The sequence below is a fragment of the Lepidochelys olivacea genome (genome assembly GCF_965140295.1).
Source record: "Lepidochelys olivacea isolate rLepOli2 genome assembly, chromosome: 9".
NCBI lineage: Eukaryota > Metazoa > Chordata > Testudines > Cheloniidae > Lepidochelys > Lepidochelys olivacea.
This window is the reverse complement of record NC_140419.1, coordinates 94,114,424-94,135,480: the sequence shown is the minus strand read 5'-3', so window position 1 is coordinate 94,135,480 and position 21,057 is coordinate 94,114,424. Positions and strand designations below refer to the sequence as shown.

At 42.6% G+C, this 21,057-nt stretch overlaps 1 long non-coding RNA gene across 1 annotated transcript in view; it reads right to left on the bottom strand.

The window, feature by feature from the left end:
- Positions 1 to 7,902, bottom strand: part of LOC311525749 — a 238,184-nt gene extending 230,282 nt beyond the window's left edge. Inside the window, exon 1 of the long non-coding RNA XR_014712856.1 lies at positions 7,801 to 7,902. This is a non-coding gene — a long non-coding RNA (uncharacterized lncRNA). The remainder of the gene's footprint in view (positions 1 to 7,800) is intronic.
- Positions 7,903 to 21,057: the final 13,155 nt, after the last annotated feature.

Genomic DNA, 21,057 nt, shown 5'->3' with positions numbered 1-21,057 from the left:
GCAAAAATCAGGGCCCCACTGTGCTTGATGCTGTACATGGTATCAGACAGTCCTTGCCATGAAGAGCTGACAATTTAAGTAGACAAGGCAAAGGGTAGGAAGTGAAAAAAAATGCTCAGAGAAGTGAAGTGAATAACCCAAGTCACACACAGGTCAGTGGCAAAACCAGGTCTCCCTGACTCACTCGAGTGTCCTAGCCACTAGACCAGTGTTTCTCAACCTTTTCCATTGGCGACCCTGATTCAAAGTAAAAAAAATTAACCCTTTTAAAACTCTTTTTATCGTAAAAGAGTCAATGATAACAATCACCCAATGTAATGTGCACCTTTCAAGAAGTCGACAGAGAATACTTAACTGTGAAGGGCACGGGGGTGTGCAGGGTGTGGGACAGAGATTTTCTTTGCTTTAGAATGTAACAGTCTTTTCAACACCTGGTGAGCCCCTTCATTCCCTGATTGCCTTAAATGACCCTCCATGGGGGCGGGGCGGTGTCACAGCCCATCAGCTGAGGACCACCACGCCAAACCATGCTGCCTGTCATAGTTGACAGTTGCATCAACATGACCCATTTTAACACATCCCAGAATACTTCTCCCCTATTCATTTGTGCTCCAGCTGTGCATTTTGTCCTCCTGGGTTCCAAGCAGATGGGTGCTGTTCCGTGTACTTGGAGAGGAAAGGTTTCAACCAAGGTCCACTTCCGGTTGTTACTTCTGACAGTTGCGTGAGACAGCAGAATGTTTCCTCAGCTTGTGCTTTGACACTGGGTTCCCCTGCCAGCTGTGCTAGTTGTTGCTCTATCCTGATAGTTGGTGACACTAGCTATAAAAAGCATAATATATTCGTTTTCAAAACTGTACTTGTACATGAGGCTCCCATGACAGCTAGGCTAGTCATTCTCCTGTCCTAATTGCTGTGTGTTTAAGGGAGGAAAACAACAAAAAAACCCACACTTTTTTTTCCCCACTGCAATTTTAAAATGGAATCGTGTGTTCTTTTTGTGGTGCCCTTGAAGCTTTCTTTAGCACGGCTCTTTTCATTCCAAGTTGATGATGAAAGAGATGCTGTACCATAGCATCGCCTGCCTGTAGTTAAAAGGGTATAATCTTGGTATGACGGACTAATAGCGCAAAATTCGTTTTTGAAGTGAGAGAAAGACCCATTAATCCATTGCTCAAAGGCCATTGCTGCTTCTATAATGGATCATGCCTGTGTACTTAAAAATAAGAGAGAGATCTAGTCATCAGCTCTTCTGTGCATAATCAATCAGCTGGCTGGATCATGCTGACAAGTTTTCTGAGGATGGCAGGGGGAGTAGATAGACCAGCGTTAGAATCAGTGGATAGTAATAATCCTTTCAGATGACAGAGATCAAACTTTTGTAACCCTGACGCACATCACAGGACAGAGGACAAGGAATAAAAGACGGCTCTCTTTTGTGTGTCAAACCCTTATTACAGGTGGCTCCAATAAGAATATAAGAATGGCCAGCTGGGGTCAGAAGAACGGTCTAACTAACCCAGGAGCCTGTCTTCTGATGGTGGCTGTTACCAGATGCTTCAAAGGGACTGAACAAGACTGTTCATTTGTTTTGCTTCTGCTGTGCATTGTAGAGCACGACAGATGCTGAACTGATGTCCCAAATGCTGAACAAACCATCTAAATATAGAAACAAAACTTAAAATACAGCCAAATTCCAATCTCTGCATAAACAATTACAAAGGTTCAGTTACACCTATTAGCTAAATCCCTCATCCCAGTGGGATCATCATCTTTATTTGATAATTGGTCCATTATACTCCTTCTCATCTGGCATGGCAGGGGCTCAGTTTCTACATTAGTCCCCTCTCTGCATTATGTAACAGTAATTGAGTTAACTCAATCGTCACAGTTGAAAACATTCTTTTGAGATCTTTCACGTGTTGCTTCTGCACAAAATGAAAAGTGACTATCAGTCTCTGCCATGGAGCCCACCCCATCTGCCCGAACTATTTATTCGTGTTCCAAGTCCCCTAATTGAAACTTGGAAAACCATAATAATGATAATCATAATAATAATACTCTGAAGTTCCATAGTGCCCACTTAACACCTTCAAACACCGTGCAAACTTTAACAGCTTAATTCATGTACCAATCCAATGAGATAGGCGGGAAGGAAAGAACACAGAGACACTTAGGGTTGCTTAAGGCCACACAGCAAGCAAGTCTTTAGAACTGGGACTGCAACTCGAGAGTTACTGGCTCCCAGGTCCATTTTATACTCATCAGATGTTGCTTCCCTAAGATGTGTCCTTGCTGCATCAACTTTTGAGCTAGCCTTCTCTCAAGTTCTAGCATAGCCTTGTATATGAAAACAACCCCACCCCTTAAAAAAATGTTAAGGCTACAGTCAAGATAAATGCTTTTGGAAATATGCCTAGAATATGAATAATTTTATAGTAAGGAGGTTAAGCTATTTACCTTATCAAAGAGAAGATTAATGACACAATCTATAAGTATGACTACAACAAGAAAGTTCCTGATAGCAAAAAGCTCTTTGATTTAGCAGAGAAAGGCATAATAAGATGCAAGGGCTGGAAACTTAAGCTTGATACATTCAAAATGGAAATTAGGTGCAAATTTTTAAATAGTGAAGTGGCCCTAAAAATATATGATTGTCTAGGACAGCTATAAAACAGTTATGGGAGATAAATATCTTTTGATTGCTTCCCACCCCAACCCCACACACATCATATTTCTCCGTTCAATACTCTGAGCAGCTCTTTTCAAAACAACGAGCAACATAACACATCACATGTGGCTGCATATTCTTGTTTCATTTATCTCAGGGAGCATGTTCATCAAAATTCCCCAAACAGGTTTTTGGGCAAACATAAATGGAATATATATAGTTTCAAACAGTTTTGACTTGGTGAAAAATGCAAATTTTGAGATGGTTTGGTTCTTCAACAAAACCCCCGAAACGTTTAACGAAAATTGAAGTGTTTTCACCTAAAGATGCATTTTATCAAAAAGCTTCTCTCTCAAAAAAATGTTTCAACAGAAAATTTTTGACCAGTTGTAGTCATCATCCTCTTTATTCGGGTGGCAAACCTTCTCCTCCATGCACCAATGAGGAAGAAATGATTTCATGCCAGAAAGTAGTTAACTAAAGTGCTAAATAATGTTAAGTAGAGGCCCCTCCATTAAGAGTACAGATTTATTTCATTCTAGAAACAATTCTAAATCTGTAACAAAAATTTATACTGAAGAGAGAAGTGCTTCTAGGGTGAACTTTTCAAAAGGGCTTCAGCTTAGCCCCTAATTTTGCATTCACAGTTTGGCAGGCCAAATCAATTGCAAGACCAGAGTTTAGACATCTAGCTCCTTAATCCTCATGCAACAACAGCCAGGTCACTTGGGTTGCTTGTTAAGCTCCAGGATTCCAGCCTTAAAGAGACTCAGTTGATAAGAGAAGTTTTGATGGAGTGAAATCAACAGCTTGAAACAGTAGCAGAGGCCCATAAGAGCTTTCATAGACTGAGTGAAACCGAAAAACAATACTGCATCATTAAATTTATAAGGCAGCTTTCTAGCAGCTTGATATTTAATAGGATTTCTTGTAACATTTTTAGTATGTATTGTCACCTTTTTAGCACTTTAACGAGCTGACCATTAAATGTAACATTGATCATCATCACAATTTGGCTGCTGCTGTTGTAAGAAAACCCAGGCTAGATGATCCTAGGACATACCACAGCTCCAAGCGGCCTTGAAAGCTAAATTAGTTTAGACTCAGTGTGGAGACCAGTGTACCAATGAGAGAGAGAAAAATTAGCTTTGGAAGCTGGAGTGAGGAGAATAAGCCAAGGAATCATTACCCGGTTGCTGTTGCCTCTATCAGTTTTGTGCTATAAAGGGGCTACGAAGAAAATGCATAATCCTTTGCAGCAATTAGGGATTCAAAGGCACTTTGAAAGTGCTACAAAAGTAGTCCTGGGACTTGTAGTGCTATGAATATATTTAGCAGACTTTTCCTAGCCTCTCCTACTCTAAAGTGCTGCCCGAGCAGCCATGAGACTGCTGTAGAACTACCGAGTCGTAACACATAGTAGTGCTGAAGAGGGATTTCTCGTGAACTCATATTGTTCCGTTAAGATGGTGAAGTAAGAACTCTCAATGAATTCGCACTCTACTTCCAGATATGAAAAATGCCCCAAAATTAATCTGTAACATTTGCTTTTATGATATTTTTGAGGCCAGTATTAAAAAGTGGCAGTTGTTAACTTTACCAGAAACAAATCAAGAGGGAACTTTTCTTGGGCCTCAGGGCACCCAGCAGCAAGAACGCAAGCTTTCCATTGGTGAGTAGCACACATGCAATAGTAGCACAAAAATAACCGTGCCCACATTGGTTTAATGCACAAAACACACTGTGAATGGGACATAGAATCATAGAATATCAGGGTTGGAAGGGACCTCAGGAGGTCATCTAGTCCAACCTCCTGCTCAAAGCAGGACCGATCCCCAATTAAATCATCCCAGCCAGGGCTTTGTCAAGCCTGACCTTACAAACTTCTAAGGAAGGAGATTCCACCACCTCCCTAGATAATGCATTCCAGTGTTTCACCACCCTCCTAGTGAAAAAGTTTTTCCTAATATCCAACTTAAATCTCCCCCACTGCAACTTGAGACCATTACTCCTTGTTCTGTCATCCACTACCACTGAGAATAGTCTAGATCCATCCTCTTTGGAACCACATTCGTGTGTTATATAAGATTGCACAGAAATGGCTTTGCTCCACAGTCAGGTTAAAGGCCAGATGCCATTGCTACTGTTACAGAGTTGGAAGATACTCTGCTTTAGTTCAATAGTAGATAAACCTTTGTATTAACGGACTGGATCCTGGCTTCTGCTATACAGATGTACTTTGGAAGGGTACAGAATAGAGAACTTCTTCCTCAACATTTAAGCAGCAGGAATGGCTTCCTCTCTAGCAATCAAGGGAGTTCTAGGAGCAACAATCTGGCTCCATTTGTCAGCCTGAGCCAATGAGCAATGCTTTGCCATCTAGCCAGACCCCCAGCCGAGTAGTGTGTATAAAGCAAAGAGCATGTGCAGATCCTATTAGAAAGGTATAGAGAAGTGCCCCCCACACACACACTCCTTTTCTGTATTATTCTCACCCAAACAAGATTTGAGGATACATCTGCTAGTATTCCCACTCTTCCTACTCATCCTCCACTCTTTAGGGAAATGGTCCAAAGCATCTCCACTTAGTAGAGACAGATACAAAAGACAAGGATCAGAGCCACAAAAAACACAACTTGAACCCTGCTCTGTGGCCAGTCATAGACTAAAAGGAGACAACGTGTTCTCCATGGGGACTATTTACTTGTTGGATTCGTGAGGATGAGGATAATTCATTTACAGAACACCATTCCCCTCTAACATGGCCCTTTACAACAGACGGATGTATTATGCTCATTGCTTTTCACCTTCCAAGAGGCTTACAAGCATTAACTAATTATCCCAACCTATTTTTTTCTGTTCTATAGACAGAAAGAGACAGAAGAAGCTCAGGCAAAACATTTTCAGGGTGTCCACTGACTTGGAGCGTCCAATTTAAGGACCTGGTTTTCAGAAGTCAGTTGAAATGAATTAGGACTACAGGGGGGCTGAGCTGGAAAAAAAGTCAGACCCTAGCTGTCAAAAGTTGAATCCCGACCTCCCCAAAAATTGAGGGTCTGGAAATGAGTAGCTCTTTCTGAATATTTTGATCTAAGTGACTTACTTAGGGCCACAGAAGGGAGGAAGAGCCAGAGTCACGGGAGCTTCTGGCTCCCATTCTTGTATTCAGACCACTAGCACATCTGTATCAAGTAAGCAGAGTCAACCCGACAGAAGATGAAAGACCCATCCAAAAGAGTCAGTCCTCTATAGAGTCTTAAGGGTGTTACACTGAGTAGAGTTTTGTAGCACTCCACAGCCAGGGTGAAAGAATTTTCACCCACTGGAGACAACAAAAGAACAGGCGTGCTTAGCTGGAGTCATGATAGCATATATCTAGGTTGCCTGTTTGACAGGTCTTCTCATGGAATAAAGTCATAGCACATTTCCTAGATATTCCCACAGGTATTTGATCAGCTTCACTTTTTTCTACAATAAAATAAAGAGGGAGAAAAATCTAAATGTTGGCTATACTGGAGGCTTGCTTTTGTTGGACTGGAGGGAAAAAATATAATTACATTCTGCAAGAAATGCCAACCCACTCATTTCTATTTTAGGCAGACACTGTATAAATCAAATGGGGGTAACGTCATCTTGGAATCATATGTAACAGTTAATAAATATATCACAGTTCCAAACTATGCTGGTAAGAGGGACTTAGCTACAAAATTAAGTTAACTTTTAAATTTCTAAACATCTTTACCATACATATGACAGACCATGGCTATTTGTGAATATATTTTATTTATATATGTAAAAACATACACACATTTTTATTTACCTTGTTAAATGACTAGATGCAAATAGCACCCTGCCCCCTTTCACCAGTTAAAAATTAATTTAATTGGGTGAAATCCTGGGTCAAAAGGGCCAGGATTTCAAAAGGGCCAGGATTTCACCCACTGATCTTAACCTACATGATAATATTCTCCAGAGCCATGCTACGAACAATTCCATCCAAGAAATGGTACCACACGAACAAATCAAACCTTAAAAAGGCAATATTCTACTCCTCGAGGAGAAAAAACACTATTCTAAAAACTGTAAAAAGCTGGATACTACAGTTATCTTTGTAGAAGCTTCACCTTATCACAGCACAATGCTCACCACCCAGTCAGAGCCTTACAACTATAGAATCAGTTATCACAAATTAATACTAGAAACCAGTATACACAAAGCCAAATAGAAAGTGAAATGGGGACAATTCTGTAACCAGCATGATAGAGGAAAAGATTGACAAAGGCATTTTCTTCTTCAATGTCCAAAATATCAAGAAATATGAGAAAGATACCACTTCGAATTATAAGTAGCTAGAAAAAAATCCATTCAAAAAAGCAAGCAAATAAAACTGTGCACACCTTCGGGAAGAGAAGAAGAGATTAAAAAAACCTCATCATGATTCATAGCATGGAGATACAGTCCACCAAATTTGAACTGGTCAGTAATGCTAAACAGATACAGACCAAGACTTCTGTATCTTGTCTATGGCAGTACAGACTGTGTAGAAGTAGACAAGTGGGTTGGAGGGATATTGTTTTCATCTAGCTAGAGGACAGCCATCCAGTTAGCCCCTACTTGGAACACATTATTTCAAGAACTGTGTGTTTCTTAACTGTTATTTAGATTTAAAGTTTTTGCAAAAAGTTTGGAAAAAATGATCCACTAACCCTAAAATGAGTACATTTGCTTCTGGATGCAATATTTTACTGATGTTAACATTATACCTTTAAATACGAGCATGGAACAGAGCTGGGATTCAGAATGCAGACAAAGGATTTAGCCACCATACTTGCCTTCAGAAATTTAACTCTTTTATTCTAGGTGAAGAAGGACTTAACCAGCTTAAGCAGAGTTTTTGTTTTAAAACTTGCAGGGATGGCATGTAGATCATTGCCTACCTCTGTAACAAACGGAAGCAATTTAATTACAGATGCTTGTCAGAATAACATGATCACCCCTAACAGATAATCATCTGATCAAGAGATTTTAAAAGTACAGGGATGGGAACACTCCATTGACAAAATCAGAAAACAAAAAAGTTATTGAGGAGCAAAAATCCTGGGCCAGGTTTTGCTTTTGAATATACTCACATGCAACTCCCATTCACTTCAGTGGAAGTGACGCACATACAGCTGAGAGCAGGATTCAGTCTGTGGTGCTTTCACTGAGGAAAAACTGGGTCTCACGTCCTATTTGTCCCAAGCAGCAGTGAAAGGCTGGCACCTAGACTTTCTTTCCTGAGAAAGCTATCACTGAAAGTTTATAGGGTCTCCTAATCAACAAAAGTTAACATGGAGTAACGTTACTGGGCGTAAGAAAACACAGTTTCATGCACTCTCATAAATCATGGATATGATTCATGCTCTAACAATTGCATCCTCCCAAACAATCAAATCACTGTCATCTTATACATCTAAGCACTTAACGGTAGCCTCCCACATGGGTAGCATATTAAGAAAAGTGTAATTTACAGTCCCCACAGAGTTGAAATCCTTGTCTATGCACTGAAGTTACATTGGTTTATCTTATATCACTTTTTACATCATCTCTTTACAGCTAGCCAATATCCATTTATCTTCCTTTAGAATTTGGTGAAATGGATGGCAAAGTGATCCACTGGTGTCTACAGAGGGTTTGCACCGGCTAACTAAATCAATTTAAAAGTGGATTTTAGTTTACAATCTGTGGGTTTAGACAATGACTAACAGCAATGCTAACGAAACCAGAGCAGCTCCCTTCACTTCTACCTTTTACTCTCCTTTATTGTAAGATGCTTTTCCCCCATTAAACAATGCCTTTGGCCTCCCCACCCTGCTGTAGTAAATCACAACCATTGCATGCCCACTGAATGTCAGACTGGGGCCTTCTATGCTATATATTTTGCCACTTGGTACCTGTTTTACTGCCCCACTTACACCCAAAGTGTATCTTACACTATCGGTTACGTCACCATGGAATTTGGCCCGTACCTATACATATGTATGAATGTGCAATGAATCCATTACATGCTTGTTGTGCAAAGTAGTCATGTATTCAGCAGGTAGAGGCCACACTCTATGAAATACTAGCCGCCTGATGTTTAATGGGCACACCCCCTCCAGCTGTGACGTATAAGCCACTACACTTCTCTGTGAGCATCAGGCTTGGGGGCTGAATCAACTGCTGTGAACTATGTGGTTGCCTGGATAGCTGCGATTTCTCTCCAGTGGGGCAGGAGCTCCCTCTGCACTACTTCTGCTGCTCTCGCAATGCTTGGGAACCTGCTTCATGTGCTTGTGCTGCTTCACTCTTCTGAACTCCACTTCCTGGGCACTACAGTGCTCATAAACGATGGTCACAAAAACACCACCCTATACCGGAAACCTGCTGACCGCTATGCCTACCTCCATGCCTCCAGCTTTCACCCAGACCACACCACACGGTCCATTGTCTACAGCCAAGCTCTAAGCTACAACCGCATTTGCTCCAACCCCTCAGACAGAGACAAAAGCCTGCCGGATCTCTATCAAACGTTCTTAAAATTACAGTACCCAACTGCTGAAGTGAAGAAACCAATTGACAGAGCCAGAAGGGTACCCAGAAGTCACCTACTACAGGACATAAATTAACAGAACTCCACTAGCCATCACCTACAGCCCCTGCCTAAAACCTCTCCAGCACATCATCAAGGATCTACAACCTATCCTGAAGAACAATCCCTCCCTCTCAGACCTTGGGAGACAGGCCAGTCCTCGCTTACAGACAGCCCCCCAACCTGAAGCAAATACTCACCAGCAACTACACACCACACAACAAAAACACTAACCCAGGAACCTATCCTTGCAACAAACCCAGTTGCCAATTGTGTCCACATACCTATTCAAGGGACACCACCGTAGGACCTAACCACAACAGCCACACCATCAGGGGCTCGTTCACCTGCACATCTACCAATGTGATATATGTCATCATGTGCCAGCAATGCCCCTCTGCCATGTACATTGGACAAACCGGACAAATGCAAAAAAATAAATGGACACAAATCAGACGTCAAGAATTATAACATTCAAAAACCAGTTGGAGAACACTTCAACCTCCCTGGACACTCAATAACAGGCATAAAAGTGGCAATTATTCAACAAAAAAACTTCAAAAACAGACTCCAGTGAGAAACCGCAGAACTGGAATTAATTTGCAAACTGGACACCATCAAATATAGGCCTGAATAAAGACTAGGAGTGGATGGGTCACTACAAGAACAAAAAAAACCTAATTTCCCCATACTAATTTGCCCCTACTGTTACTCACACCTTCTTGTTAACTCTTTGAAATGAGCCATCCTGATTACCACTACAAAAGTGATTTTTCATCCTGTTGATGATGGCCCACTGAATTGTCTCAACCCCCACTTCATAAGGCAACTCCCATCTTTTTACGTACTGCTAGATATATTTTCCTACTGTATTTTCCACTCCATGCATCTGATGAAGTAGGTTTCAGCCCTCGAAAGCTTGTCCCCAGATAAATGTGTTAGTCTCTAAGGTGCCACAAGGACTCCTCGTTGTTTTTGCTGATATAGACTAACACGGCTGCTTCTCTGAAACCTTTTCTGAACATGCTTTTCCAACACTGGCATTAGGGATTCTGGTGCCCTAAAATGGAATAGATTAGAGCACTCAATATGAGATTTGAGAAAGGGGCATTTATAACAAGCATCTCCATCAACGCCATGAGAGCTTTAGTATTTCATTTTATCTGGGGTGGGGGTGGGGGGGAAGCACATTCTTTCCTGTTGTACTGGGAGGCAAAGATGAAGCATGAGACAATCAAACATTGAAGGGAAAGGCTGAGATCTTTATATAATTATAGCTAAAATTTAGCTATCTCATTATAGCTAAAATCTTAAGTGCCTCAGTTGAATAAATGGGCAGTGACTATTTTAAAATTTAAAAAGATAAAAGCAAGTTCAATGGATACTTTGTGGGAGACAGGGCAGCTCAAACTTCGTGTAACCACCAGTTAATGCTTGTTACATTTCCCCTTCTATAGACAAAGCACAGATGAGCATTACAGAACTGAGCTCTGTAACTCAAGCTGTTCCCCTGATTTCAGCTCCACAAGTCCCACTTGCATGACGGCTTCTAAGCTGAAGACAGCTTCAGCTAAATAGCCAGGCTTTCTAGCTCAGAGCTGTAACTAAGGTTGCCAACCCTCCCGGTTTTGCCAGGAGTCTTCCGGAATTGGGCTCTATCTCCCAGAGACTACTGAAGCCAAACTGGGAGATTTTAGGCCACTAAAAGTCTGGCAGCACAGTTGGGCTAAGGCAGGCCCTAGCCCTGGCCCCTGCCTGCCCTGGCCCTGAGCCACTCCCAGAAAGAGCCGGCACATCCCTGCAGCCCCTGGTGGGGGGCGGTGCATGGGTCTCTGCACACTACCCCTGCCCCGAGCGTCAACTTCGTAGCTCCCATGGGGACCCAGCACCCGCCCACACAACTCAAACCCCTGCCCCAGCCCTGAGCCCCCCTCCCGGAGTCTGCACCCTGAACTCCCTCCCACACCCCAACCACCTGCCCCAGCCCTGAGCCCGGTCCAGCACCCAAACTCCCTCCCAAAGCTTGCACCCAGCACCCCCTTCTTCACCCCAACCTCCTGTCCCAGCCTCAGCCTGGAGCCCCCTCCCACACTCTGAACCCCTCGGCCCCAGCCCAGAGCCTGCACCCCAAACCCCTGCCTCAGCCCGGTGAAAGTGAGTGAAGGTGGGGGAAAGCAAGCAACAGATAGAGGGGATGGAGTGAGTGGTGTGGGGCCTCAGAGAAGGGGTGAGGCCTCAGGGAAGGGGCAGGGCAAGGGTGTTTGGGTTTGATTAGACAGTTGGCAACTCTAGCTGTAACAGACCCACATCCTCTATGGATTGGGCACATGTAACAGCGGGTTACAGCCAAAACTGGCCTTTACATCTTCATGCCTTGCTAGACTACACTTCCTTTCCCGACCCATTGGGCAGAGTTGCTCTAAGTCATTGTATGCCGCACTAGAAGTAGCTGCATTTCAGTGCTGGCTGACATGGTCCATGGGAATAGTTTGTAATACATTTAGGAGCCCTTTGAGATTTTTAAACATATGGTGCAAGTGGGAGGACTGATAGCGAGACAAAGGGGAGCAATTATGACTCCCTAGACCCACCCACAAGGTCCCCATCTCCACTTAATGAAAGGCCCAAGGTCAACCAGCCTGGATAAGAGGTCATTAACATGATGCGTGTCCTGGCTAGAGGTAGAGAGGGTTCTTCTACAGCAGTGGTTCTCAAAGCCGGTCCGCCACTTGCTCAGGGAAAGCCCCTGCCGGGCCGCACCGGTTTGTTTACCTGCTGTGTCCGCAGGTTCGGCCGATCGCGGCTCCCTCTGGCCGTGGTTCACCGCTCCAGGCCAACAGGGACTGTGGGAAGGACAGCCAGCACATCCCTTGGCCCATGCTGCTTCCCGCAGCCCCCACTGGCCTGGAGCAGCGAACCGCGGCCAGTGGGAGCCGCGATCGGCTGAACTTGCGGATGCGGCAGGTAAACAAACCGGTCCGGCACAGCAGGGGCTTTCCCTGAAGAAGTGGTGGACTGGCTTTGAGAACTACTGTTCAACAGAAATACCAAGTGCTTCACACAGGAGTCAAGACGGTTGCCTCTGTTGCTGTCATATCTCATGCTAGTCTAAAGAATGGGACCAAGTTCTGATCCTGTGAAAATTACCACATTGCACTAACCCCTGTTTGCCAGGCCTGCCTGGTAAGAATATTTTCCCCATCAGTTTCTTCATTTTTGTAAGCTTACCAAACGACATGAGAAAATGGGTCAAATCTTGGGCCCAGTAAAGGAGGTTTTGTTTTGCCATCAACTTCAGCAAGAACAAGAGTGATCCAGGTGAAACAGAGCAGAAGGAGGGGAAAAGCTGAATTATATCTGGTACCAGCTGAGCTTCCAGCATGTTGCATAGGCTGCATTCTGTTCTCCCTTAAGCAAGGAATTGCAAGAGACAACTCAGGCCCTGGGGCAAAGCCTAAGGACTCTGAATGTACCCGTAGTAGCACAGCATTCAAACAACAAGAAAATGCACTATCAGCCCTTCACGCTTCAGATCTCCTATACCTTCACAAAAATGCTTGTAGCAGCAGCATCCACAGACACAGCGAATTAAGGTAGCCACAGGTGGCCCTGGCTCTAGGCCAACACATAGCTACTTCTCACTTTAGAATATAGGAATAAGAGGCAAAATACATACCATCGCCAAAAGAAATTATAAAAGCAGCAACATGTTCTCTCTTTACGCTGAGGATGCAGACACCGGTGGTTACCTTGGCCTGCTCGGTCTAACCACTGAGCTCATGTATTAACACCCCTTCCCTGGATTAAATCATTTTCAGGAACAAAATACTCCGTTGTCTAATTTTCAAACACAGTAGCATGGAACCTTTGGCAGCAACCACCCCGGTAACACATGGCCAGTGCCGCTGGCACGGGGGCAGAAATCAATGGTAGTGACACTAATGACATTGAGAGTAATGTGAGGGAGTTTAGACGGATTATGCAGAATTGGCCAGCCTGTAAATAGACCAGTTTATACCAGACCTTCAAAGGGTTCTGGAATCCGCATTGCTTATTAGAAGAAATGATCAATACTTAAGTAAAAAACCAACAGTGTTCCAATTGAGGCACCAGCTATGGGAAAGCTCAAGGGACTGTTCTGTAGATTACCACAGAGTTGCTTCTTATTTCCTTATTCTTATTTGCTCAGGCTTGGAACCCCAGCTTGTGGATAGGAAACATGCAAACTACAAGTTTCCATTTTAATATATTTTATGAACGAAATTAAATGCACTGTCAGGGCTTGCTCTCCCACAGCACCCCCCTGGGGCGTGAGAGGGCCTTGCAGTCACCCAGCCTCCTACCCTCAGTGTCCAGGCAGTGGTCAGCACAGGTCTAGGCATGGGGGACTCAGCCCTCAAGCTCAGTCCTGAGAAGCCTACCGCCTTTGGGGGCCATTGATGATCCCAACAGTGACAAAAGAGAAAAAATATTAACTAATGGAAGCCAGTAGCAGGCTCCCCTTCTGGAAAGGAGACTCCAGCAGTGTTTAATACATCATTCACTGGAGTTCTAAAGAAGGCATTCAGGGTCTGGTCTACCTTTCCGCTTAGGAGGCTCAGATTAGCCATGGTCATGTGAGCCAATCTCTTCTCTTGTCACCGCAATAAAGAGTTACAGTGAAAGATTCCAATACAATTCAAGATGATACAGCTTGTTACACTGAATAGTCAAGTGGCAAATGTATGTGAAAATAACATGATTTCTCAGGATTAAACACACAACTCCTAATCCCTGAAATAGACATGTGTGTGATCTTTTAGGCAACAAGGTTTTTAACCCAGAGCTGTTTTAGGTATTTGAGGAATTATTGAATAGGTGTCATTCAAAATTAAATTGTATGGGTTCTAGTCACATATTTCCCTCCACATGCACACACATTACCAACCATCTGTTGGAGTGAAAAACAAGAGCGACAATGCTGAGATAAACACAACGAGGAGTCCTTGTGGCACCTTAGAGACTAACAAATTTATCAAAACAAAACAAAACAAAACAAAACAGGTGTACAGTTACCTAGGATGGTTGTTACAACTCTTGCAGTTTCATTCACCCTCAGGCTGCTGGTTTGTGGTTGAAAAGAATACCTGGTGGACTTATTGCCTCTGATGTTTAAAATTGGACTTGCTGGCTGACGAAGGGATTACCTGCTTGTAGGTGTCAGATCTCAGATGTTGTTGGACTCATGCCCCTCCATGGCGAGCCAGGAGTAGGGGAAGCACAGGCCTCAGTCAGGCATAGTCAGAGGCCAGCAACCAATGGCCACTGCTGCAGCAGCCTTTGCAGGACAACAAGAAAGAATCCAGCCTGCTTCCTTGTGTTCAGTTTTTGAAGATGGTCCCCTAGCTGGTTCCTCCCCCTTGGAGTCCTTTTTAGGAGCTTGTAGGCAATCCAGCATGGTTTGCCTACAAGCATCTTCTAAAGTCACAGGCATTCCCAAATAGGGTCCAATTAGGTCATCTTTATGCAAACAAAGAGTCTCCCCATTCCAGTCACTCCAGGCTCTGAAAGTCCACAGATCCAAAAATATATTCTCTCAGTCAGCAAGTCTGTAGATATTTTGAGACATTTAAGGTCAAGGCTCAGCTTCAGACATTATCTCAATCGTTCTAAAAGTTCTGACTCAAAACTAACTTCAAAATTGTAAAGCTAGCTGAAAGTTGGAGCAGAAATGATAGAAACTATTCCTCTCTGGGCATGGCTGAGTGAATATATGATTGATGCACTCCAGTTTTACAGACAGATGCATACAATTTGGAATTTTGGTACTCAATTGTCAACAGTATGTATATATATATTTTGGACACACAGGATCTGGGAGAAAGGTTAGTCTTCAACTTGATCAGAGTAAAATGTCTTTTCCTTCTAAAAATCACAATTTTGGGGTTCAATTTTATTATGCAGGTTTATTTGCCTCATACTAAAGATGATTTCGTAATGAGAAAGTGACCCTCAGTATTCATGTCTGAGCCAGCATGATGGGCACCTGTGCTGCCTTGTATGACCCTGGGAGTGAATGCACCCCTCTAGTCACACCATATACACTACTGTAATAACCTTTGGACAAAATATGCTTCGTGAGATATCATTTGAAATCTAATGCACTTGTCAATGATATGGTGAAATGTGTGCAGCAACATTATATGTAACATTATTAACATAATCTGAAATCATGACTGTAATATGGTTATCATACAACCCTGGGGAGTGGATAAACCTGTTTTTCAAAGACAAAGGACAAGATGTCACATCTAGCCAGGTGTCATCAAAGCTAGTGGGCAATCACCTGTCAAGTGGCTGTTCTTTGGCAAGGAATGGGGGCAGGAACAGATCAATCTACTTACATGTTATCAAACAGCATGGAACCTCTTACCAGGAGCCTCCATGACTCTAACCCCACAATGGGAGTGAACTTTATCTAGGGGTAACCCTCAGGAAAATGCAGTTCAAAGTGAGTATAAAAGTGAGTGGTAAGAATACCCCAAAGTATCTCTCCCAATCTCTCTCTCTCTCACACACACACACACACACACACCTAAGATGACAAAAGAAGCAGCTATTTCACTTTGGGCGAGATCCTGACCTGATGTTTGGTCAGCTCCATTGCTCAGAGCATGTGGTAAGGACTTTATCTTGAACCAAGTCTAGTTGGTTAAGTTTTAGCTACCAGAAAGCATTTAATCTTTCTTTCTCTTGTCATCATTTCTGACTAATGCCTTGTACTTGTGCTCACTTAAATTCTCTCTTTGTAGTTAAATAAACTAGTTTTATACTTTAATCAAACTAATCCAGTGTTATGTTTAAACTGAAATGTTGGGTAACTCCAGTTAAAGTAGCAAACTGTTGTAATGGACAGGGCAATGGACTAATGATAGCTGAACTGTCCAGGAGAACCCACAGCATCCAGTGGACAGTGCAGAATATATGTTCTGGGGGGGAAATTAGGGACTGGGAGTACATTGGGTTATCCTGCAGGCAGTATCTAAGGCTGCTGGGATCAGTTTATTGGCAGGCTTCAGCTATACACGGACTCTCAGGGTGTGGCCTGCATAAGGTTTGGCTGTTTGTGAGGAGCCCAGTTTGGGAGCTACAGAAGCAAAGCATTGTGAGGCACCCTAGGTTGCAGGGCAAGTGGTGACAACCCTTCACTGGACTGGATTGCACCCTGGAATGTAACTGATCCAAGACAATGTCAGGAAAGGGAGCAATTATTAAAAGGAAGCAGTATGGTATAGCAATTAGAAAAGGGGCAGGAATTAGTCCAATATCTTTCCCCCATCTCTAATTCTAAGATTTTGTTAAAAAAAAAAAAAAAGAAAAAGAAAAAAATTGCTGGCTGGTAAAATAATGCAGGAATTGAAGTATGGAGAAAAAGCAAGACAGCAATCAGAATGACTTGATTTTTAAAGTGCAGATGTCATCTAAATGATTCAAGTTTTAATTCCACCAAGTATTTCACAGGTGTCAGTCATGATCCTGTCTGAAAAAAGGTCCATTTTTTCCATCAGAGGGGTTTGCTCAATATTTCTATTTTTCCTCCTCATTTCAGGTTCAAAATGTTTTGAGACCCATTCTCATAATGTGAGGCAGTGAGTGGTGGGGAGACCGACAAACAAATTCCACACACATTCTTCATCCCAGTAGGGAATAACCAGCTTTACTCCATTCCATCCATTATTGGCCTCTGTTCAATAAGTATAAGAATTGGGTGATTATCTCGCAAGTTGCCTTTGCTCAGGAGTCTATTCTTGCTTATAGCTTAAATCTTCAGTTATTTTAGAACACGAATCAACTGAGATTGATACCTCAGAGCCAACTACTAGTACTCTTCCTATTGTATCAAATGAAAAAAAAATGTTTTCTCTTTCACATTTCCCTGGGGCCCCTGTGCATTGCTGATACTTTACAAAACAAAGGGAAACAATCTTGGTAAAGCACTTAGTGCTTTTCATCCCTGGATCTTAAAGTGCTAAGTATTGTTGGTTATTATAAATAATAATATGAGAGCTAATGGTAGCTGTATTTGTTAGCAAAGATTCCTCTTTCACAAATTTCAGAGTAACAGCCGTGTTAGTCTGTATTCGCAAAAGGAAAAGGAGTATTTGTGGCACCTTAGAGACTAACCAATTTATTTGAGCATGAGCTTTCGTGAGCTACAGCTCACTTCACTTCACATCTGATGAAGTGAGCTGTAGCTCACGAAAGCTCATGCTCAAATAAATTGGTTAGTCTCTAAGGTGCCACAAGTACTCCTTTTCCTCTTTCACAAAGAGTCTTGGCTTAGAAATGTTCATGAAATAAAGCCCACCATTTCACCCAGCTCTAATCAAACAAGGCGACACACATGCTTTTGGCTATATGTTTGGGAATGAAGTATATTTCCTGTCTATAAGCATAGCACAGTAATGGGCACTGGTGGTTAAAAATAACACTGCCTTACATATATTTGCATTTATCTATTCTCTATTTTTGAACATGCTTGCAGTAAAAAAGTTTGCTTTGGCATTCCCTGCTTCCCGCTGTGGCTCTCTGCCTTCAGATGGCTTTGCATCTGCAGAGAACACAAAGAATTCACAATCTAGCGACGAGGAAGGGCAGAGCCACAGCTGCAAAGTGGGTGTGGAAGGGCACCCTTTTTCTCCCAGAAATGCTGCCTGTATAATGATGAGGTGAATGTAACATCCAGGGATGTTGGTGGCGTGTACTAAGGAGCAGCTCCTCCACCCTCCTCTTTGGAAATTGTTACATGTGTTATGTAGAGTGCAAAAGATGCAACACGAAGGAGCCACATGGCCATAGTTGGTGCAAATAACCAGGTTTACTAAATATATACAATATACAAGGCCTAGCTACATATACACACTGCATCTCTGGCAGGCTTCTGGTGGCTTCTGAAACAGAGAATGAGGGCCACAGGAGGGCTCAAGCTAAGGGGACACAAAGCAATTGTTGCACACTACAGCGGGGCTGGTTGGGAACTTTTCAACTTTGTTTTTTTCCAAAATGTTCATTGGTGGAAACCCAAATTTTTAATGGTTTTGACAAATCTTTCATCGGGAATGTTTCTCGGGTCCAGGAAAAATTCTGGTCAAAAGGAGAAAGAGTCCCAACTCCAGAATTGCCAGGGCAGGGATTTGAACCAATGCCTCCTTCAGGCACTAACCACTAGACTATTGACTATTCTGAGGGGGGTGTTTCCCCCTGTCACTTCCTCTCTCAACATTTCCCCCCGAAAGTCATAGTTTTGTTCCACATTGCAACAGAACCAAACATCAACCTCCTCCCCCTGTTTTTTTGAAGGCACACAAACGACAGTCTTGTGTTTTGGCCAGCCCTACTGGCATGACTGCCAGGCTTAGACCACCAGCTAGCGCAGAGGGGCTGCTGATCCATGGCTCCTCCCCAATCCTACCTAGCCACTATCCCTTTGGAATGCCTGGTGCTGCCGGCAGGACTAACATCACCTCGTCATCCTCCCTCTCGTTTACTTCCACAGACAAATAAGGCAGAGTCTGGCCTTCATCTCCTTTTCAATAGAAACATTTCTCCTTCGATTTAATCTATATTTATCATTTAAAAAAACCAAACAACCACCTCATTTGTCAGACTATTTCATAGCCCAGTGATGAACTTTCATAGATTCCGAACTATGCTCAGAAGTCTGTTACCTAACAAAATGAACCAAGCCTAGGGTGACCATAAGTCCCATTTTGGCTGGGACAGTCCCTTTTTTAAGTCCCTGTCCCAGCTGTCCTGACTTTTTTGGCAAAAGTGGTCAATTGTCCTGTTTGCTCTTGCCAGCTGTTTAAGTTGGCAAAAGCAAATGGGACAAATGCCCACTTTTGTCTAAAAAGTGGAGTGCAGTGTGGAGGAATGTGGGGGGGGGGATGTGTGGAGATGCCAGTGGCAGAAGGGCAGGGGGGAGAAAGGGAAGGAAGGGTTCCAGTGCGTGGGAAGCTGGCAGGTTTTGAGTGACCAACAACAGTTTTGGGTGGGCGCACCTTAGGTGAACAATTGGGGCCAGCCTCATGTGGGGGAGAGGACCTCAGGCGAGCGGTTGGGGTCAGCCTCATGGGGGGGGCTCCCGTTTTCCCTTTTGGAAGTATGGTCATCCTAACCAAGCCATCTCTGGCTTTGCTTTTCTCAGATTTCATAGCCTAAGCCCAGTCAATACTTGGATGAGAAATCGCAGAATATTGCAATAAGTGTTAGTGATTCAATAGGCAATGCTCTTCCCCTCTAGTCTCTCAACACAGAACTAACCCATCTATCAGCAGCCTGCTAGTGTATTTTGCTCCTGGAGATGTCTTTTGAATGAGTTATATAAAAACTAGTTCTTTTGTGTCACTACTTGTGTTCATTAAACATCCCATGTCACTTTTCATAACTAAGCAGATGTTGACCGCCATGTCCTAGCCAAATTCCTTTTCAAGTTATTAATTCATTTCTACGAAAATTCCCCCTGCAGTTTTAGATGGATATGGTATTATTCTTCAAACCCAGTCTTCAACTTGTTACTTGGCACTAGTAAACATCTGCCAGGTGCTACCAAGAGATATATGGATCTGAAAGGGGCAAAATGAACACAATGGAAATATGTTCATATATTTAAGCTCATGAAGCACTTTGGGAGCCTTAAAGACCTGAGAGATTAAATAAATGTAAGACATTCACTCAATATTATTAGGACACAGAACTGTTAAATATTGAGTTCAAGGTTAAATGAATGATACCATTGGGAAAAACAGCAGAAGACATAACTGAACACACATCGAACTTCACCTGGTTACATCCCCACATTCATGTATCTTTTTTATAAAACAGAAAATTTACATGGGACATCAAAACCAATCAACATTAAGATGCTTTTTCTCATTATGAATCCTGCAATTAAATTAGAATTGCCCCTACTTCCCCAGTATCACTCCCGAATGATGTCTCTCTGCTGTGTTATCCTGGCACAAATACCATATATTTACATTTAGGTACTCCTCTAAGCATCTGCTTTAAAGAATATATCATGCACTGTTGCACTTCATTTATGCATTTGTGTAACTGAAAGACTAATTTGCACATGTAATTACTACAAGTGCATATCCAAATGTGATAAATGGAAATGCAAGCAACCAGTTACACAACTATCCATTGCCACATGCGTCTATCCAATTTCCTTGTGCAAATTAGGTATCATTCTGTTAAACAGTCCCCAGAGGAGATAATGGAGGAATCTATAACCACTTTTCCAACTTATGGTTTACCCATACTCATTTACCAGTATCATCAATATCAGCAACTATTGGAAAACAAACATTTCTGATAGCCTGTTACAGTCAGATATACAGTACAGATTACACATAATCTAATCTACCAGAGAGAGGGATAAATAGTTTGCTTAATGTATCCACAACACTGATGAGAGACATGTAAGAACAGATCCAAACATCACAACATTTTCTGCCACTACCCTAATCAGATATTTATTAGAGACTAGTTAGATTCAGGAGCTCAGAAAAATTCATTCAGTCATAGTCTGTAAACTTCCACAGCTTTAATTTTAAAAACTTCTGTTATAGTCACATGCAAAGTCATATTAGGATCAGTGAATTAACACAAGCATATATTTTAAGAGGCAATATTTAGGTCTCCACACAAAGCCTCATCAATTCTGTCAGCCATATGGTTGAAAAGATCAATGTCTAGTATGGTTATTTATTTGTGATCAGTTAATCCTGACACA